Source organism: Canis lupus, chromosome 11, assembly GCF_003254725.2.
Source record: "Canis lupus dingo isolate Sandy chromosome 11, ASM325472v2, whole genome shotgun sequence".
Taxonomy (NCBI): Eukaryota; Metazoa; Chordata; class Mammalia; order Carnivora; family Canidae; genus Canis; species Canis lupus.
This window is the reverse complement of record NC_064253.1, coordinates 36,709,544-36,725,737: the sequence shown is the minus strand read 5'-3', so window position 1 is coordinate 36,725,737 and position 16,194 is coordinate 36,709,544. Positions and strand designations below refer to the sequence as shown.

At 39.4% G+C, this 16,194-nt stretch overlaps 1 protein-coding gene across 11 annotated transcripts in view; it reads right to left on the bottom strand.

Annotated features, from left to right (window-relative positions):
- The window catches only part of CNTLN (centlein), a 317,280-nt gene that overhangs the window by 186,719 nt on the left and 114,367 nt on the right, over positions 1-16,194 (bottom strand). The gene's annotated exons all lie outside the window — the stretch shown is intronic.

Below are 16,194 nucleotides of genomic sequence, written 5' to 3'. Positions count from 1 at the left end.
ATTAAAAGACCATGAGAAAAGGTTAAGGGAAATAAATGATAGCCTCAGAAGGAAAAAATCTACAATTAAATGGAGTCCCAGAGGGTGCCAAGAGGACAAAGTACCAGAAAGCATATTTGAACAAATCTTAGCTGAGAACTTCCCTAATTTGGGGAGGGAAACAGGCATTCAGATCCAGGAGATAGAGAGGCCCCCCCCTAAAATCAATAAAACCTGTTCAACACCTCAACTTTTAATAGTGAAACTTGCAAATTCCAAAGATAAAGAGAAAATCCTTAAAGCAGCAAGAGACAAGAGATCCCTAACTTACATGGGGAGAAATATTAGATTAAAAGCAGACCTCTCCACAGACACCTGGCAGGCCAGAAAGGGCTGGCAGGATATATTCAGGGTCCTAAATAAGAACATGCAGCCAAGAATACTTTATCCAGCAAGGCTCTCATTCAGAATAGGAGAGATAAAGAGCTTCCAAGATAGGCAGAAACTGAATGAATATGTGACCATCAAACCAGCTCTGCAAGAAATATTAAGGGGAACTCTGTAAAAGAAAGAGGAAGCCCAAAGAAACCATCCACAAACACAGGGACTGAATAGGTATTATGATGACACTAAATTCATCTTTCAATAGTAACTCTGAACATGAATGGACTCAATGATCCCATCAAAAGATGCAAGGTTTCACACTGGATAAAAAAGCAAGACCCATCTATTTGCTGTCTACAAGAGACTCATTTTAGACAGAAGGACACCTACAGCCTGAAAATGAGAGGTTGGAGAACCATTTACCATTCAAATGGTCTTCAAAAGCAAGCTGGGGTAGCAATCCTCATATCAGATAAGTTAAAGTTTATCTCAAAGACTGTGGTAAGAGATGAAGAGAGCCACTATATCATACCTAAAGGGTCTATCCAACAAAAGGACCTAACGATCATGAATATTTATGCCCCGAATGTGGGAGCTGACAAGTATATCAATTAATTAATAACCAAAGTAAAGACATACTTAGATAATAATTCAGTAATACTGGGAGACTTCAACACAGCACTTTCTGCAAATGACAGATCTTCTATTCTAAACACAACATCTCCAAAGAAACAAGAGCTTTAAATGATACACTGGACCAGATGGATTTCACAGATGTATACAGAACTTTGCATCCGAACACAACTGAATACACATTCTTCTCAAGTGCACATGGAACTTTCTCCAGAAGAGACCACATACTGGGCCACAAATCCAGTCTCCTCAGATACCAAAAGACTGGGATTGTCCCCTGCATATTTTCAGACCATAATGTTTTGAAACTAGAACTCAATCATGAGAAGAAATTTGGAAGAAACTCAAACTCGTGGAGGTGAAAGAGCATCCTGCTAAAAGATGAAAGGGTCAACCAAGATATTAGAGAAGAATTAAAAAGATTCATGGAAACTAATGAAAATGAAGATACAACTGTTCAAATTCTTTGGGATACAGTAAAAGCAGTCCTGAGAGGGAAATACATCACAATACAAGCATCCCTCAAAATTGGAAAAAAAGTCAAATACACTAGCTAACTTTGCACCTAAAGGAACTGAAGAAAGAACAGCAAATAAAATCACACCAATGAGCAGCCTGGGTGGCTCGTGGTTTGGAACCAGCTTCAGCCCAGGGCCTAATCCTGGAGACCCAGGATCAAGTCCCACATCAAGCTCCCAGCATAGAGCCTGCTCTCCCTCTGCCTGTGTCTCTGCCTCTCTCTCTCTCTCTCTCTCTCTCTCTATCATAAATAAATTTTAAAAAAATAAAATAAAATATATTACAAAAAATGGGGCGCCTGGGTGGCTTAGCGGAGTGCCTGCGTTTGGCCCAGGGCATGATCCTGGAGTCCTGGGATCAGGTCCCACATTGGGCTCCCTGCATGGGGCCTGCTTCTCCCTCTGCCTGTGTCTCTGCCTTTCTCTTTCTCTCTCTCTCTCTCTCTCTCTGACCTCATGAATAAACAAATTAAAAAAATCTTTTAAAAAATAAATAAATAAACATTAAAAAAATAAAAAGCACCATTTTTAGATACAATGTGAAACATAGCAAATTTTCTTCTCCTCCCATATTAGAAGACATCTGTTATTTCTTAATGAGAAAATCAGTATTTGGCTTGCATTTAAGGGTCAAGTGGAACAAAATACATGTATTTTCAATCAGAAAAAAAAAAACATACTTAAGGGATGCCTGTGTGGCTCAGTCAGTTAAGCGTCTGCCTTCAGCTCAGGTCATGATCCCAGGATTCTAGGATTGAGCCACACGTCAGTCTCCCTGCTCAGTGGGGTGTTTATTTCTTCCCTTTCCCTCTGTCCCTCCCCACTGCTCATGCTCTTTTTTTCTTTTTTTTTTTAAGTATTTTTTAAAATTTCATCTATTTATTCATGAGAGACACAGAGAAAGAGAGAGGTAGAGACAGAGGCAGGGGGAAAAGGAGGCTCCATGCAGGGTGCCCGACGTGGGACTCGATCCCAGGTTTCTAGGACCACAACCTGGGCCGAAGGCGGTGCTAAACTGCTGAGCCACCCAGGCTGCCCCGCTGAGCCACTCGGGCTGCCCTGGCTCTCCTTCTCTTATATAAATGAATAAAACATTTAAAAAGAAAAGAAAAAAAAACATACTCAGAAGTAAGGAAATGCTCATACTATGAGGCACCTGGGAATTAAAAATCAACTAAGGGAAGAGCATATCCCTGTCTCTCATCTAATGCTACATTCTGGGCATCCTCCCAGTAAGGGGAGTGGACATGATTTTACACTATTGAGGTAAATTTCTCCTACTCTATCTTCCCACACCAACTTATGAAAAGTAGGGAAGATCAATGTACACCAATGTTGCAAATATGAAACATGGAACCTGACTGATATCAAAGTTAGCAATAAACAAAGCTTACAAAAGGCACACCTCTGGACCACTAGCAAACACTGAATTTGTGTAAATCCTTTCCTTATTTGGGGAATATAAAAAATAGTGAAAGGGATTAAAGGGGAAAGGAGAAAAAATGAGTGGGAAATATCAGGGAGGGAGACAGAACATGAGAGACTCCTAACTCTGGGAAACGAACTAGGGGTGGTGGAAGGGGAGGTGGGCGGGGGGGCGGGGGTGACTGGGTGACGGGCACTGAGGGGGCACTGGATGAGCACTGGGTGTTATTCTATATGTTGGCAAATTGAACACCAATAAAAATAAATTAACAAAAAAAGAAGAAAAACAAATGGACTTATTAAAAGGAGGAGTACTAAGAATTAAGAAAAAAGAAATTTTATTGTACATACTTGGGAGAAAAGTATACCTCTGAGAAGTTACTGAAGAAATAAGAAGGAAGGTTTAGGAAAAATATGAAAAACAAACCATCACACCTCTCTGAATTATCAATACAAAGACAAGATATGAAGATGATCTAAATAAAGTCTCTGTGAAGGCAGGGAGTTTTTGTTCACTGCTATAAACAGCATATCTAAGACACTACCTGGTCCCTTATTATATTTGTTAGGTACTAAACACATCCATCATACATATATTTTCAGATTCAGCCTACACCTGCCTCTTAGAATCTCATTTTCTTGCTCAATCTCAGCCTATGAACTACCCCTTCCACCTATGAAATTTATGCAGCTCATCTGGCTTCATTGCTTGAAGTCAACCAGCTGCATGCCTAGTATGTTTGTGCCATTTCCAGGTTAGGATAAAATGCTACAACACAGGCATGGTATAAGCAACTTTTACCAATGGAAGACAAAACACAAGAAGAAACCAGATAGATAACTCTTTCTTTTTCCATCTGATGGATTGCTCTAGAACATGGTTTCTCTCCTACAGCCCATCAGCGATCAACCTGGGTAGCAAATTCAGTGCACCTGCTGCTGTCTCTTCATGGCCCACCATGAAGCAGTAGCCAGCACAATAATGCATTTCCTTGAATCACTTTTTATCTTTGCCTGTCTCATTCTTCTTCTCTTACTCACTTTCCACTGGAATTGAATCTTCCAACTATGTATTCAGGACTTAATCCTTCCCTCAGGCTCTCTTGTCTAGGATATATGGGTCAAGACAGTTATTAAATGGATTGAATGAAAAGCATAACATAGATCGCTTAATGAAAAGATGCCATAATAGTATGAAAACACATAATGAGATCGAGTATAAGGAAAATTAAAGTTACGGAAAATGAATTTAACCAAGAGGTTCAAACTCGAGAAGTTCCTGTAGGCACAGATGAAAAGGAGTAATGTGTGGCTTCAACTGAGACAGTGCTGAGAACCAACAACATTTTCTTCTATCTCAAGTAGAATGTTAAGTTTTGTTAAAAATACTGTATTCCTGATAGATAAATCCAGTGATCTTTCGGTTACAATGATGCTATCTAAGGGATTGAGTGAGCCATGGGATAAATTAGGAATACCCCCTTAGGGATCAAGCTTGATACCAAAGACTGACAGAGGGTTTCAGACAGCTCCTCTAGGTTATTTTGCAGTTACAAAATTTTTTTTGATGGCTTACAAAAACAAAGATTTACTGCTTGTTTACATTACAGGTGGCTTTTCACTATTCTAAGACCCACAATGCAGCAGCAGATTCCATTAAAAATATGCCACTCTGGTGGCAAAGGGCAAAAAGCAGAAGCAAATCGGGACTCCTGGTGGCTCAGTGGTCGGGTGCCTGCCTTCTGCTCAGGTCGTGATCCCGGAATCCCGGATCGAGTCCCACATGGGGCTCCCTGCGAGGAGCCTGCTTCTCCCTCTACCTGTCTCTGCCTCTCTCAGTCTGTGTTTCTCATGAATAAATAATTCTTTAAAAAAAAAAAAAAAAAAAAAGGAAAGCAAGTAAAGGAATGACTTTTAAAACATTAGGACGTGGCATGTTACCTTCAGTCTTGTCCCACAGGCCAAAATAAATCACATGACTAAATCTGAGCCAATGGGGGAGAAAGAGAAAGCATAAACTAGCACCAGGGAAAGTCCCTGCTAAAAATGAGCCCCTAAAAGGAGTCAAAACTGTACAGGAATGAACATATCAAAAGTAAAAGGTTTAGTGATGAGCACTTAAGCAACATGTAGGGCTAATCCTAAGCATCTTTGGTCACTGTGGTTATAGTTATATATCTTGAGATACAAAATCAGGGGGAGTTAAAACTGTTGAACGTTATGTTCTATTTTCAAAAGTTTACACAACAGGGTGTCAAAACAAACTAAAGATGAAATATAGATTTAAAAATTATGACATTGACCTCCAAAGTTTTTCATGCCATTTCTTTCTTAACTTTAGAGAGGGAGAGTTAGTGGTATTTATAGAGAAAAGATTTAATAATTCCCTCAATTTCACATCAGTGTCTTATTGTTCCATATATAACCAAGAAACTGGTTAACTTATTAAGAGAATATAGTCCCTTTTATGTAAAAACTACTATACAGCAGGGGGAGGGGCAAGATGGCGGAAGAGTAGGGTCTCCAAATCACCTGTCTCCACCAAATTACCTAGAAAACCTTCAAATTATCCTGAAAACCTATGAATTCGGCCTGAGAATTAAAGAGAGACCAGCTGGAATGCTACGGTGAGAAGAGTTCGCGCTTCTATCAAGGTAGGAAGAAGGGAAAAAAGAAATAAAGAAACAAAAGGCATCCAAGGGGGAGGGGCCCCGAGGAGCCGGGCTGAGGCCGGGGCGAGTGTCCCCAGGACAGGAGAGCCCCGTCCCGGAGAAGCAGGAGCTGCACCAACCTTCCCGTGCGGAAAGGGGCTCGCAGGGAGTAGGAGCAAGACCCAGGAGGGCGGGGATGCCCTCGGGCTCCCCGGGACAGTAACAGACACCTGCGCCCCAGGAGAGTGAGCCGAGCTCCCTAAGGGCTGCAGCGCTCGGCGGGACCCGGAGCAGCTCGGAGGGGGGAGGGGGCGGATCCGCGGAGGGGGCTGCGGGGCGGGAGCAGCTCGGGGGGCTCGGGTGGAGGAAGAGGCTCCGTGCGGAGGGGGCTGCGCGGTTCCAGGAGCAGCTCTGAACGCGGAAGGAGCTGTGAGCCAGGAGCGCAAATCCAACAGTGCAGGCCCTGGAGCACAGGGCGCCGGGACACAGCCCAGGATCCGGCCTCCCCCAGGGACAGGCAGAGGCTGGGAGGGCCCAGGATAGCAAGGACGCGCCTGCCCCGAGCTGAGCAGATCAGAGGGCCCGCGCCGGAGCCTCCAGGCCCTGCAGACGGAGAGCTCCGGAGTTACTGCGGGGGCTGAATCCAGGTTTCCAGAGCTGGCCCCGCCACTGGAGCTGTTCCTCCTGGGGCCTCACGGGGTAAACAACCCCCACTGAGCCCTGCATCAGGCAGGGGCAGAGCAGCTCCCCCAAGGGCTAACACCTGAGAATCAGCACAACAGGCCCCTCCCCCAGAAGACCAGCTAGACGGACAATTTCCAGGGGAAGCCAAGGGACTTAAAGTACACAGAATCAGAAGATACTTCCCCGTGGTTCTTTTTTTCTTTTTTTTTTTTTGTTGTCGTTTTGTTTTGTTTTGCTTTTTGTTTCCTTCCCCCACCCCCTTTTTTTCCTTTCTTTCTTTTTCTTTCTTTTTTTTTTCTTCCTTTTCTTTTTCTCTTTCTCTTTTCTTTCCTTTTTTCTATCCTCTCTTTTTCTCCTTTTCCCAATACAACTTGCTTTTGGCACTCTGCACTGAGCAAAATGACTAGAAGGAAAACCTCACCTCAAAAGAAAGAATCAGAAACAGTCCTCTATCCCACAGAGTTACAAAATCTGGATTACAATTCAATATCAGAAAACCAATTCAGAAGCACTATTATACAGCTACTGGTGGCTCTAGAAAAAAGCATAAAGGACTCAAGAGACTTCATGACTGCAGAATTTAGAGCTAATCAGGCAGAAATTAAAAATCAATTGAATGAGATGCAATCCAAACTAGAAGTCCTAACAACGAGGGTTAACGAGGTGGAAGTATGAGTGAGTGACACAGAAGACAAGTTGATAGCAAAGACGGAAACTGAGGAAAAAAGAGACAAACAATTAAAAGACCATGAAGATAGATTAAGGGAAATAAACGACAGCCTGAGGAAGAAAAACCTACGTTTAATTGGTGTTCCCGAGGGCGCTGAAAGGGCCAGAGGGCCAGAATATGTATTTGAACAAATTCTAGCTGAAAACTTTCCTAATCTGGGAAGGGAAAGAGGCTTTCAGATCCAGGAAATAGAGAGATCCCCCCCTAAAATCAGTAAAAACCGTTCAACACCTCGACATTTAATAGTGAAGCTTGCAAATTCCAAAGATAAAGAGGAGATCCTTAAAGCAGCAAGAGACAAGAAATCCCTGACTTTTATGGGGAGGAGTATTAGGATAACAGCATACCTCTCCACAGAGACCTGGCAGGCCAGAAAGGGCTGGCAGGATATATTCAGGGTCCTAAATGAGAAGAACATGCAACCAAGAATACTTTATCCAGCAAGGCTCTCATTCAAAATGGAAGGAGAGATGAAGAGCTTCCAAGACAGGCAGCAATGAAAGAATATGTGACCTCCAAACCAGCTCTGCAAGAAATTTTAAGGGGGACTCTTAAAATTCCCCTTTAAGAACAAGTTCAGTGGAACAATCCACAAAAACAAGGACTGAATAGATATCATGATGACACTAAACTCATATCTCTCAATAGTAACTCTGAACGTGAACAGGCTTAATGACCCCATCAAAAGGCGCAGGGTTTCAAACTCGATAAAAAAGCAGGACCCATCTAGTTGCTGTCTACAAGAGACTCATTTTAGACAGAAGGACACCTACAGCCTGAAAATAAAAGGTTGGAGAACCATTTACCATTCAAATGGTCCTCAAAAGAAAGCAGGAGTAGCCATCCTTATATCAGATAAACTAAAATTTACCCCGAAGACTGTAGTGAGAGATGAAGAGGGACACTATATCATACTTAAAGGATCTATCCAACAAGAGGACTTAACAATCCTCAATATATATGCCCCGAATGTGGGAGCTGCCAAATATATAAATCAATTATTAACCAATGTGAAGAAATACTTAGATAATAATACACTTATACTTGGTGACTTCAATCTAGATCTTTCTATATTTGATAGGTCTTCTAAGCACAACATCTCCAAAGAAACAAGAGCTTTAAATGATACACTAGACCAGATGGATTTCACAGATATCTACAGAACTTTACATCCAAACTCAACTGAATACACATTCTTCTCAAGTGCACATGGAACTTTCTCCAGAATAGACCACATACTGGGTCACAAATCAGTCCTGAACTGATACCAAAAGATTGGGATCGTCCCCTGCATATTCTCAGACCATAATGCCTTGAAATTAGAACTAAATCACAACAAGAAGTTTGGAAGGACCTCAAACACGTGGAGGTTAAGGACCATCCTGCTAAAAGATGAAAGGGTCAACCAGGAAATAAAGGAAGAATTAAAAAGATTCATGGAAACTAATGGGAATGAAGATACAACCGTTCAAAATCTTTGGGATGCAGCAAAAGCAGTCCTAAGGGGGAAATACATCGCAATACAAGCATCCATTCAAAAACTGGAAAGAACTCAAATACAAAAGCTAACCTTACACATAAAGGAGCTAGAGAAAAAACAGCAGATAGTTCCTACACCCAGCAGAAGAAGAGAGTTAATAAAGATTCGAGCAGAACTCAACGAAATCGAGACCAGAAAAACTGTGGAACAGATCAACAGAACCAGGAGTTGGTTCTTTGAAAGAATTAATAAGATAGATAAACCATTAGCCAGCCTTATTTAAAAGAAGAGAGAGAAGATTCAAATTAATAAAATCATGAATGAGAAAGGAGAGATCACTACCAACACCAAGGAAATACAAACGATTTTAAGAACATATTATGAACAGCTATACGCCAATAAATTAGGCAATCTAGAAGAAATGGACGCATTCCTGGAAAGCCACAAACTACCAAAACTGGAACAGGAAGAAATAGAAAACCTGAACAGGCCAATAACCAGGGAGGAAATTGAAGCAGTTATCAAAAACCTCCCAAGACACAAGAGTCCAGGGCCAGATGGCTTCCCAGGGGAATTCTATCAAACGTTTAAAGAAGAAATCATACCTATTTCCTAAAGCTGTTGGGAAAGATAGAAAGAGATGGAGTACTTCCAAATTCGTTTTATGAGGCCAGCATCACCTTAATTCCAAAACCAGACAAAGACCCCACCAAAAAGGAGAATTACAGACCAATATCCCTGATGAACATGGATGCAAAAATTCTCAACAAGATACTGGCCAATAGGATCCAACAGTACACTAAGAAAATTATTCACCATGACCAAGTAGGATTTATCCCCAGGACACAAGGCTGGTTCAACACCCGTAAAACAATCAATGTGATTCATCATATCAGCAAGAGAAAAACCAAGAACCATATGATCCTCTCATTAGATGCAGAGAAAGCATTTGACAAAATACAGCATCCATTTCTGATCAAAACTCTTCAGAGTGTAGGGATAAAGGGAACATTCCTCGACATCTTAAAAGCCATCTACGAAAAGCCCACAGCAAATATCATTCTCAATGGGGAAGCACTGGGAGCCCTTCCCCTAAGATCAGGAACAAGACAGGGATGTCCACTCTCACCACTGCTATTCAACATAGTACTGGAAGTCCTGGCCTCAGCAATCCGACAACAAAAAGACATTAAAGGCATTCAAATTGGCAAAGAAGAAGTCAAACTCTCTCTCTTCGCCGATGACTTGATACTCTACATAGAAAACCCAAAATTCTCCACCCCAAGATTGCTAGAACTCATACAGCAATACGGTAGCGTGGCAGGATACAAAATCAATGCCCAGAAATCAGTGGCATTTCTATACACTAACAATGAGACTGAAGAACGAGAAATGAAGGAGTCAATCCCATTTACAATTGCACCCAAAAGCATAAGATACCTAGGAATAAACCTAACCAAAGATGTAAAGGATCTATACCCACAAAACTATAGAACACTTCTGAAAGAAATTGAGGAAGACACAAAGAGATGGAAAAATATTCCATGCTCATGGATTGGCAGAATTAATATTGTGAAAATGTCAATGTTACCCAGGGCAATTTACACGTTTAATGCAATCCCTATCAAAATACCATGGACTTTCTTCAGAGAGTTAGAACAAATTATTTTAAGATTTGTGTGGAATCAGAAAAGACCCCGAATAGCCAGGGGAATTTTAAAAAAGAAAACCATATCTGGGGAATCACAATGCCAGATTTCAGGTTGTACTACAAAGCTGTGGTCATCAAGACAGTGTGGTACTGGCACAAAAACAGACACATAGATCAATGGAACAGAATAGAGAACCCAGAAGTGGACCCTGAACTTTATGGTCAACTAATATTCGATAAAGGAGGAAAGACTATCCACCGGAAGAAAGACAGTCTCTTCAATCAATGAATGGTGCTGGGAAAATTGGACATCCACATGCAGAAGAATGAAACTAGACCACTCTCTTGCACCATACACAAAGATAAACTCAAAATGGATGAAAGATCTAAATGTGAGACAAGACTCCATCAAACTCCTAGAGGAGAACACAGGCAACACCCTTTTTGAACTCGGCCACAGAAACTTCTTGCAAGATACATCCACGAAGGCAAAAGAAACAAAAGCAAAAAGAACTATTGGGACTTCATCAAGATAAGAAGCTTTTGCACAGCAAAGGATACAGTCAACAAAACTAAAAGACAACCTACAGAATGGGAGAAGATATTTGCAAATGACCTATCAGATAAAGGGCTAGTTTCCAAGATCTATAAAGAACTTATTAAACTCAACACCAAAGAAACCAACAATCCAATCATGGAATGGGCAAAAGACATGAACAGAAATCTCACAGAGGAAGACATGGACATGGCCAACATGCACATGAAAAAACGCTCTGCATCACTTGCCATCAGGGAAATACAAATCAAAACCACAATGAGATACCACCTCACACCAGTGAGAATGGGGCAAATTAACAAGGCAGGAAACAACAAATGTTGGAGAGGATGCGGAGAAAAGGGAACCCTCTTGCACTGTTGGTGGAAATGTGAACTGGTGCAGCCACTCTGGAAAACTGTGTGGAGGTTCCTCAACGAGTTAAAAATAGACCTGCCCTACGACCCAGCAATTGCACTGTTGGGGATTTACCCCAAAGATACAGATGCAATGAAACGGGGGGACACCTGCACCCCGATGTTTCTAGCAGCAATGGCCACAATAGCCAAACTGTGGAAGGAGCCTCGGTGTCCATCGAAAGATGAGTGGATAAAGAAGATGTGGTTTATGTATACAATGGAATATTCCTCAGCTATTAGAAATGACAAATACCCACCATTTGCTTCAACGTGGATGGAACTGGAGGGTATTATGCTGAGTGAAGTAAGTCAGTCGGAGAAGGACAAACATTATATGTTCTCATTCATGTGGGGAATATAAATAATAGTGAAAGGGAATATAAGGGAAAGGAGAAGAAATATGTGGGAAATATCAGAAAGGGAGACAGAACGTAAAGACTGCTAACTCTGGGAAACAAAGTAGGGGTGGTAGAAGGGGAGCAGGGCGGGGGGTGGGAGTGAATGGGTGACGGGCACTGGGGGTTATTCTGTATGTTGGTAAATTGAACACCAATAAAAAATAAATTAAAAAAATAATTAAAAAAATAAATAAAAATAAAAATAAAAACTACTATCCACCTAATCTTCAACCTATAAATATAAATTCAGAAAAATTTAGAATGATTCTCACATTTTAAAAATAATTCATATGTATCAATATACCAAATAATCATGTACTTATTTTGTTATCATAAAAATGTAAACAAAAATAAAGAACAGCAACACTAATTTCAGAAGAATTTGAATAAAAAAAAAGAAGAATTCGAATCCAAGGCAAAAAAAATTACATGCAAAAAAGTAAAAAGTAAAATTCACAGTAAAAAGAATTAACTGTGAACACTTTACCCATCAAAGCAAAGCACATCAAACAAGTACAGCAAAAATTGTAAGTAATAAAAGGAAAATCCGTTGGAAACTATATGGGAAGGAACTATTCCAATTAAAAGTAACAAAAACATGAAATATCTAGGAAGAAATTTAACAAGAAATGTCAAAACCCATTAGAAACATAAAACATCTAAGGATACAAAGGTACTGAAAGAATGGAATGGCATACATCCTCTGGGACAGGAAGACTGGCATCATAAGATGTCAATTCTTTTCAGGTTTACATGTAAATTTGATGCTGTAATAAAGTATCAAATAAGAAATAAGCATGTTCATTCTTAAGTTTATACCAAAAATTTAATAAGCAATAAATGCCAAGAGAACTCTGAAGAGCGGTAATGGAAAACATACCACACACTCCCCAGTGTTCACCATCTCTATCCTGTTCTCTAGTACTGTAGTCTAAGAGGCGGACCTCTACTGACTGCATTATCCTGGCCCCTTGTTCTCTGCCTCTGACTGAATTTGATTAGTTGGAGTGCTGGTTGGTGATTAAATAGAGTAAAAGAGAAAAAAGGCTGGGCAGCCCGGGTGGCTCCATGGTTTAGCACCGCCTTCAGCTAGGGCATGATCCTGGAGATGGGGGATCTAGTTCCATGTTGGGCTCCCCGCAGGGAGTCTGTTTCTCCCTCTGCCTCTGTCTCTGCCTCTCTCTGTGTCTCTCATTAATAAATAAATAAACTCTTTTAAAAAAGAGAGGGTGGGGGGGAATCCCTGGGTGGCTCAGCGGTTTAGCGCCTGCCTTTGGCCCAGGGCGCGATCCTGGGGTCTCCGGATCGAGTCCCATGTTGGGCTCCCGGCATGGAGCCTGCATCTCCCTCTGCCTGTGTCTCTGCCTCTCTGCCTCTCTCTCTCTCTCTCATGAATAAATAAATGAATAAATAAATAAAATCTTTAAAAAAGAGAGAGAGAGAGAGAGAGAGAGAGAGAAAAGGTCAAGATACTTCTTTTCCTGGCTCCCTCTTTGTTGAGCAGTGTCAAAAAGATACTTCTCCTACTGGGCAGCCTCTCTCCCAGGATAGATTTTTTCACAGAGATCTGGTAACAGTTCTCTCCTTAATCCTTCTAGGCTGGGGCCAGTAATGATTTCCAGTTGTTGATAATCTAAATCTCAATATGGAAAGAACTGACATCTTTATCATACTGAGCCTTCTAAACAGTGAACTTTCTATATCCCTACATATATTAGACCTTTTATTTCTGTCAATAATGTTTTCCAGTCCTCTGGAAAGGGTAATACACATCTTTCATTATGCATACTCTTCATATTTTTACTCATATTGTAAATTATCTTATTTCCATGTATTAAGTCCATTTCCTAACTGTGGCTATAATTTGAAGACAAAATTGTTATGTTATCTTACAGAAATAATTAACATTTGCTTCTGTTAAGCCCTGGGTTCACTGGCAGTCCAGGTAATTAATCCAATTTCTGGACTCTGATGATATTTCTAACCCAGATTATGACTATACTGTTTAGACTTTTTTGTTGCTATTATTTTCTATAGGAGATTTGCAAGTAATTTCTAAGAAAAATTCCCAATTAATAACAGCCCACAGCCATGTAGTTTAGCTCACCCACCATGTAGCCATTTAGCACATACTCGATGTAATTATAGAATCACTACCTATTCAGGCAAAAATTTTAGTTTGGAAACTTAATTGGCTAGCACTTTTATGTAAGTTCTAAGTAGACCCTAAGATTTTCTATATGCATTACAGACATGTAACTTATTATATATGTGTCTATATACTTATTTATACTCTAACTCAGAGTAAAAAATCATTTGAGGTAGTTCATAACAATGTTGTATATCACAGTGGGTGACATGAATATTCAATAAATATGCAAAATATTATGAATTTTAAAGAAATAAACCCATAAAAATACAAGCCTAGGTCAACTCTGTCATATACCAATAAGGAAAAAATGTATTCAAATAAGAAAGTGCCTAGAACACTCCTCAGGACCCGCGGTGAGTTTTCGGGGGGACGTGGGGCCATGTCCAGGCTGATAGGAGCCCCCGGCCTCCTGAGGACCTGCTGTGAGGCTTCCAGAGGATGTGAGGCATAGTCCACAGTGACAGGAGACCCAGCGTCCTCAGGACCTGCTGACTATGACTCAGGAACACGTGGGGCCACGTCCGCACTCACAGGAGCTCGGCTTCCTCAGGACCCCCTGGAGGACTCTGGAGGCGCCGTTGGGGGCCATGTCCACATCAGAAGGGACTACTCAGAACCACAGGAAAAGAAAGAAGGAAGAAAAAGAAAAACCAAGAAAAACAATAACAACTGCCCTCCCCCCAAAAACACCAGATTATTTTGGCCTGCTTGTTAAAAGATTCTAAATCCCAAAATAAGAAACACAATTAAAGTACCATGAAAGTAAAAAAAATAAAAATTAAAAAAAAAAACACTTTTCCCATGATTATGGCTTATGGCTTTGTGTGGTCTTTTGTACAATATACAGATTCAATAAAGTGATACTGGCATATCATAAGCACTACCACCCCCCCCCAAGAAATAAAACTGATGAAGGAAAGGAGACATATAATATACCAAACAGGTTCCCCTTAATCAGACAACTCAGGAAAAATACTGTGGATACCTCAACTATCACCCTATAATGAGGGTTTGAGTCATAGTCCTCTGCTCCATACTTCTAACTCTGCACTATTTTCTCCTCCTCTGAGTCCCTATAATCAAGCTCTTAAAATTACACATGGCACATTATTTTACCATTGTTTAAGAAAATGTCCATCTAAAACAAAACGTCCATCTGTGGATATTATTGCCTTCTTTACTGTAGCTTATAGCTCTTATAATACACTAAATTCAAATACACAAAGGGGAAACATTTAGCAGAAAATGTAATTATTCAAATGCCATGCACTTATCATTGCACTGCTTCCTAGAATATAGTACTTGTTCCATTCAAATCATACTCTAAAAGGGAAAGGTCATCGTTAGAATATTTTATGCAGTTATAGGTGCTATATTTAAGAAAAATATTGGCAATATAGATACTTGTGATATGAAATGCATTCAAAAATGCAACCAACATAATAAAATATCTATGAAATATATATCATGAAAAATTATGAGAAATAAGAGTAGTCAATGAATGAAAAAATGTTTTTGATAAAGATTATTTGAAGATTATTTGAAAATAATCTATTATTTGAAGATCTATGCTACAGAATAGAGATTAGATGGTCTCTGAGATTCTTTAGCTAAGGATTCACAATAATTGGGTGGATATTATAAACAAGCAAATTTCAGCTCAATATATGAAACAGTGTTTAAATTTAAACAAAATGAAAAGAACAGTCTTGAAAAGTACTGAGGAACTTATAAACCCAAAGTATCAAAGCAAAGATTAAAAGGCATACTATCTTATTGAGGACAGTAATAAATGAGAATTTTAAGATTTCTCAGAAATGTAAGATTCTAAAACTATTTAAAATTACTTTTCTGACTTTAACAAATTATATCAAATATATATCAAAATAATTATACTATGAATAGATAACCAACCAGTGTACTATCTTTAATTTTATACTTTTCCTCACTTCTATAATAAGAAGATTTTTAAATTGTGATACAAATGAATTTTCACTTAGGTAATAAATATATATACATTAATTGCTACCTAGCCCAAAATTCTGCCCTGATATATCTATAGCTCTTGCAACATACTAAATATACATAAAGATATATAAATATGTATTGAATAAGGCATACATAAAAATATATTTACATATTAAGTTTTAACCACACAAATACTATTACTGTATACAATACAAATACATAGAATTTATATGTATTATATATAAATATTTTACATGTGTATGTGTGTGTTTATATATATGTGTGTGTGTGTGTGTATATATATATATATATATATATATATGCACAATAGTACCACCAGAGGATGAAATTGTGCTTATAAAAATAGATGATAAACTTTAACTATATGATTTAACCAGTTTAAGTAAAAAATGCACATACATACATACATGTATCTTTATGTATATTACAGATAACATATGTATATGTGCATGCATATACATTTATATATCTATGATTTATTCCAACACTATTTTCTGATAAAAGTAACTGAAATAAGTTAAAAGATAGTTTAAAATCTTTTAAAACACTTAAAAACACAAGTGTTT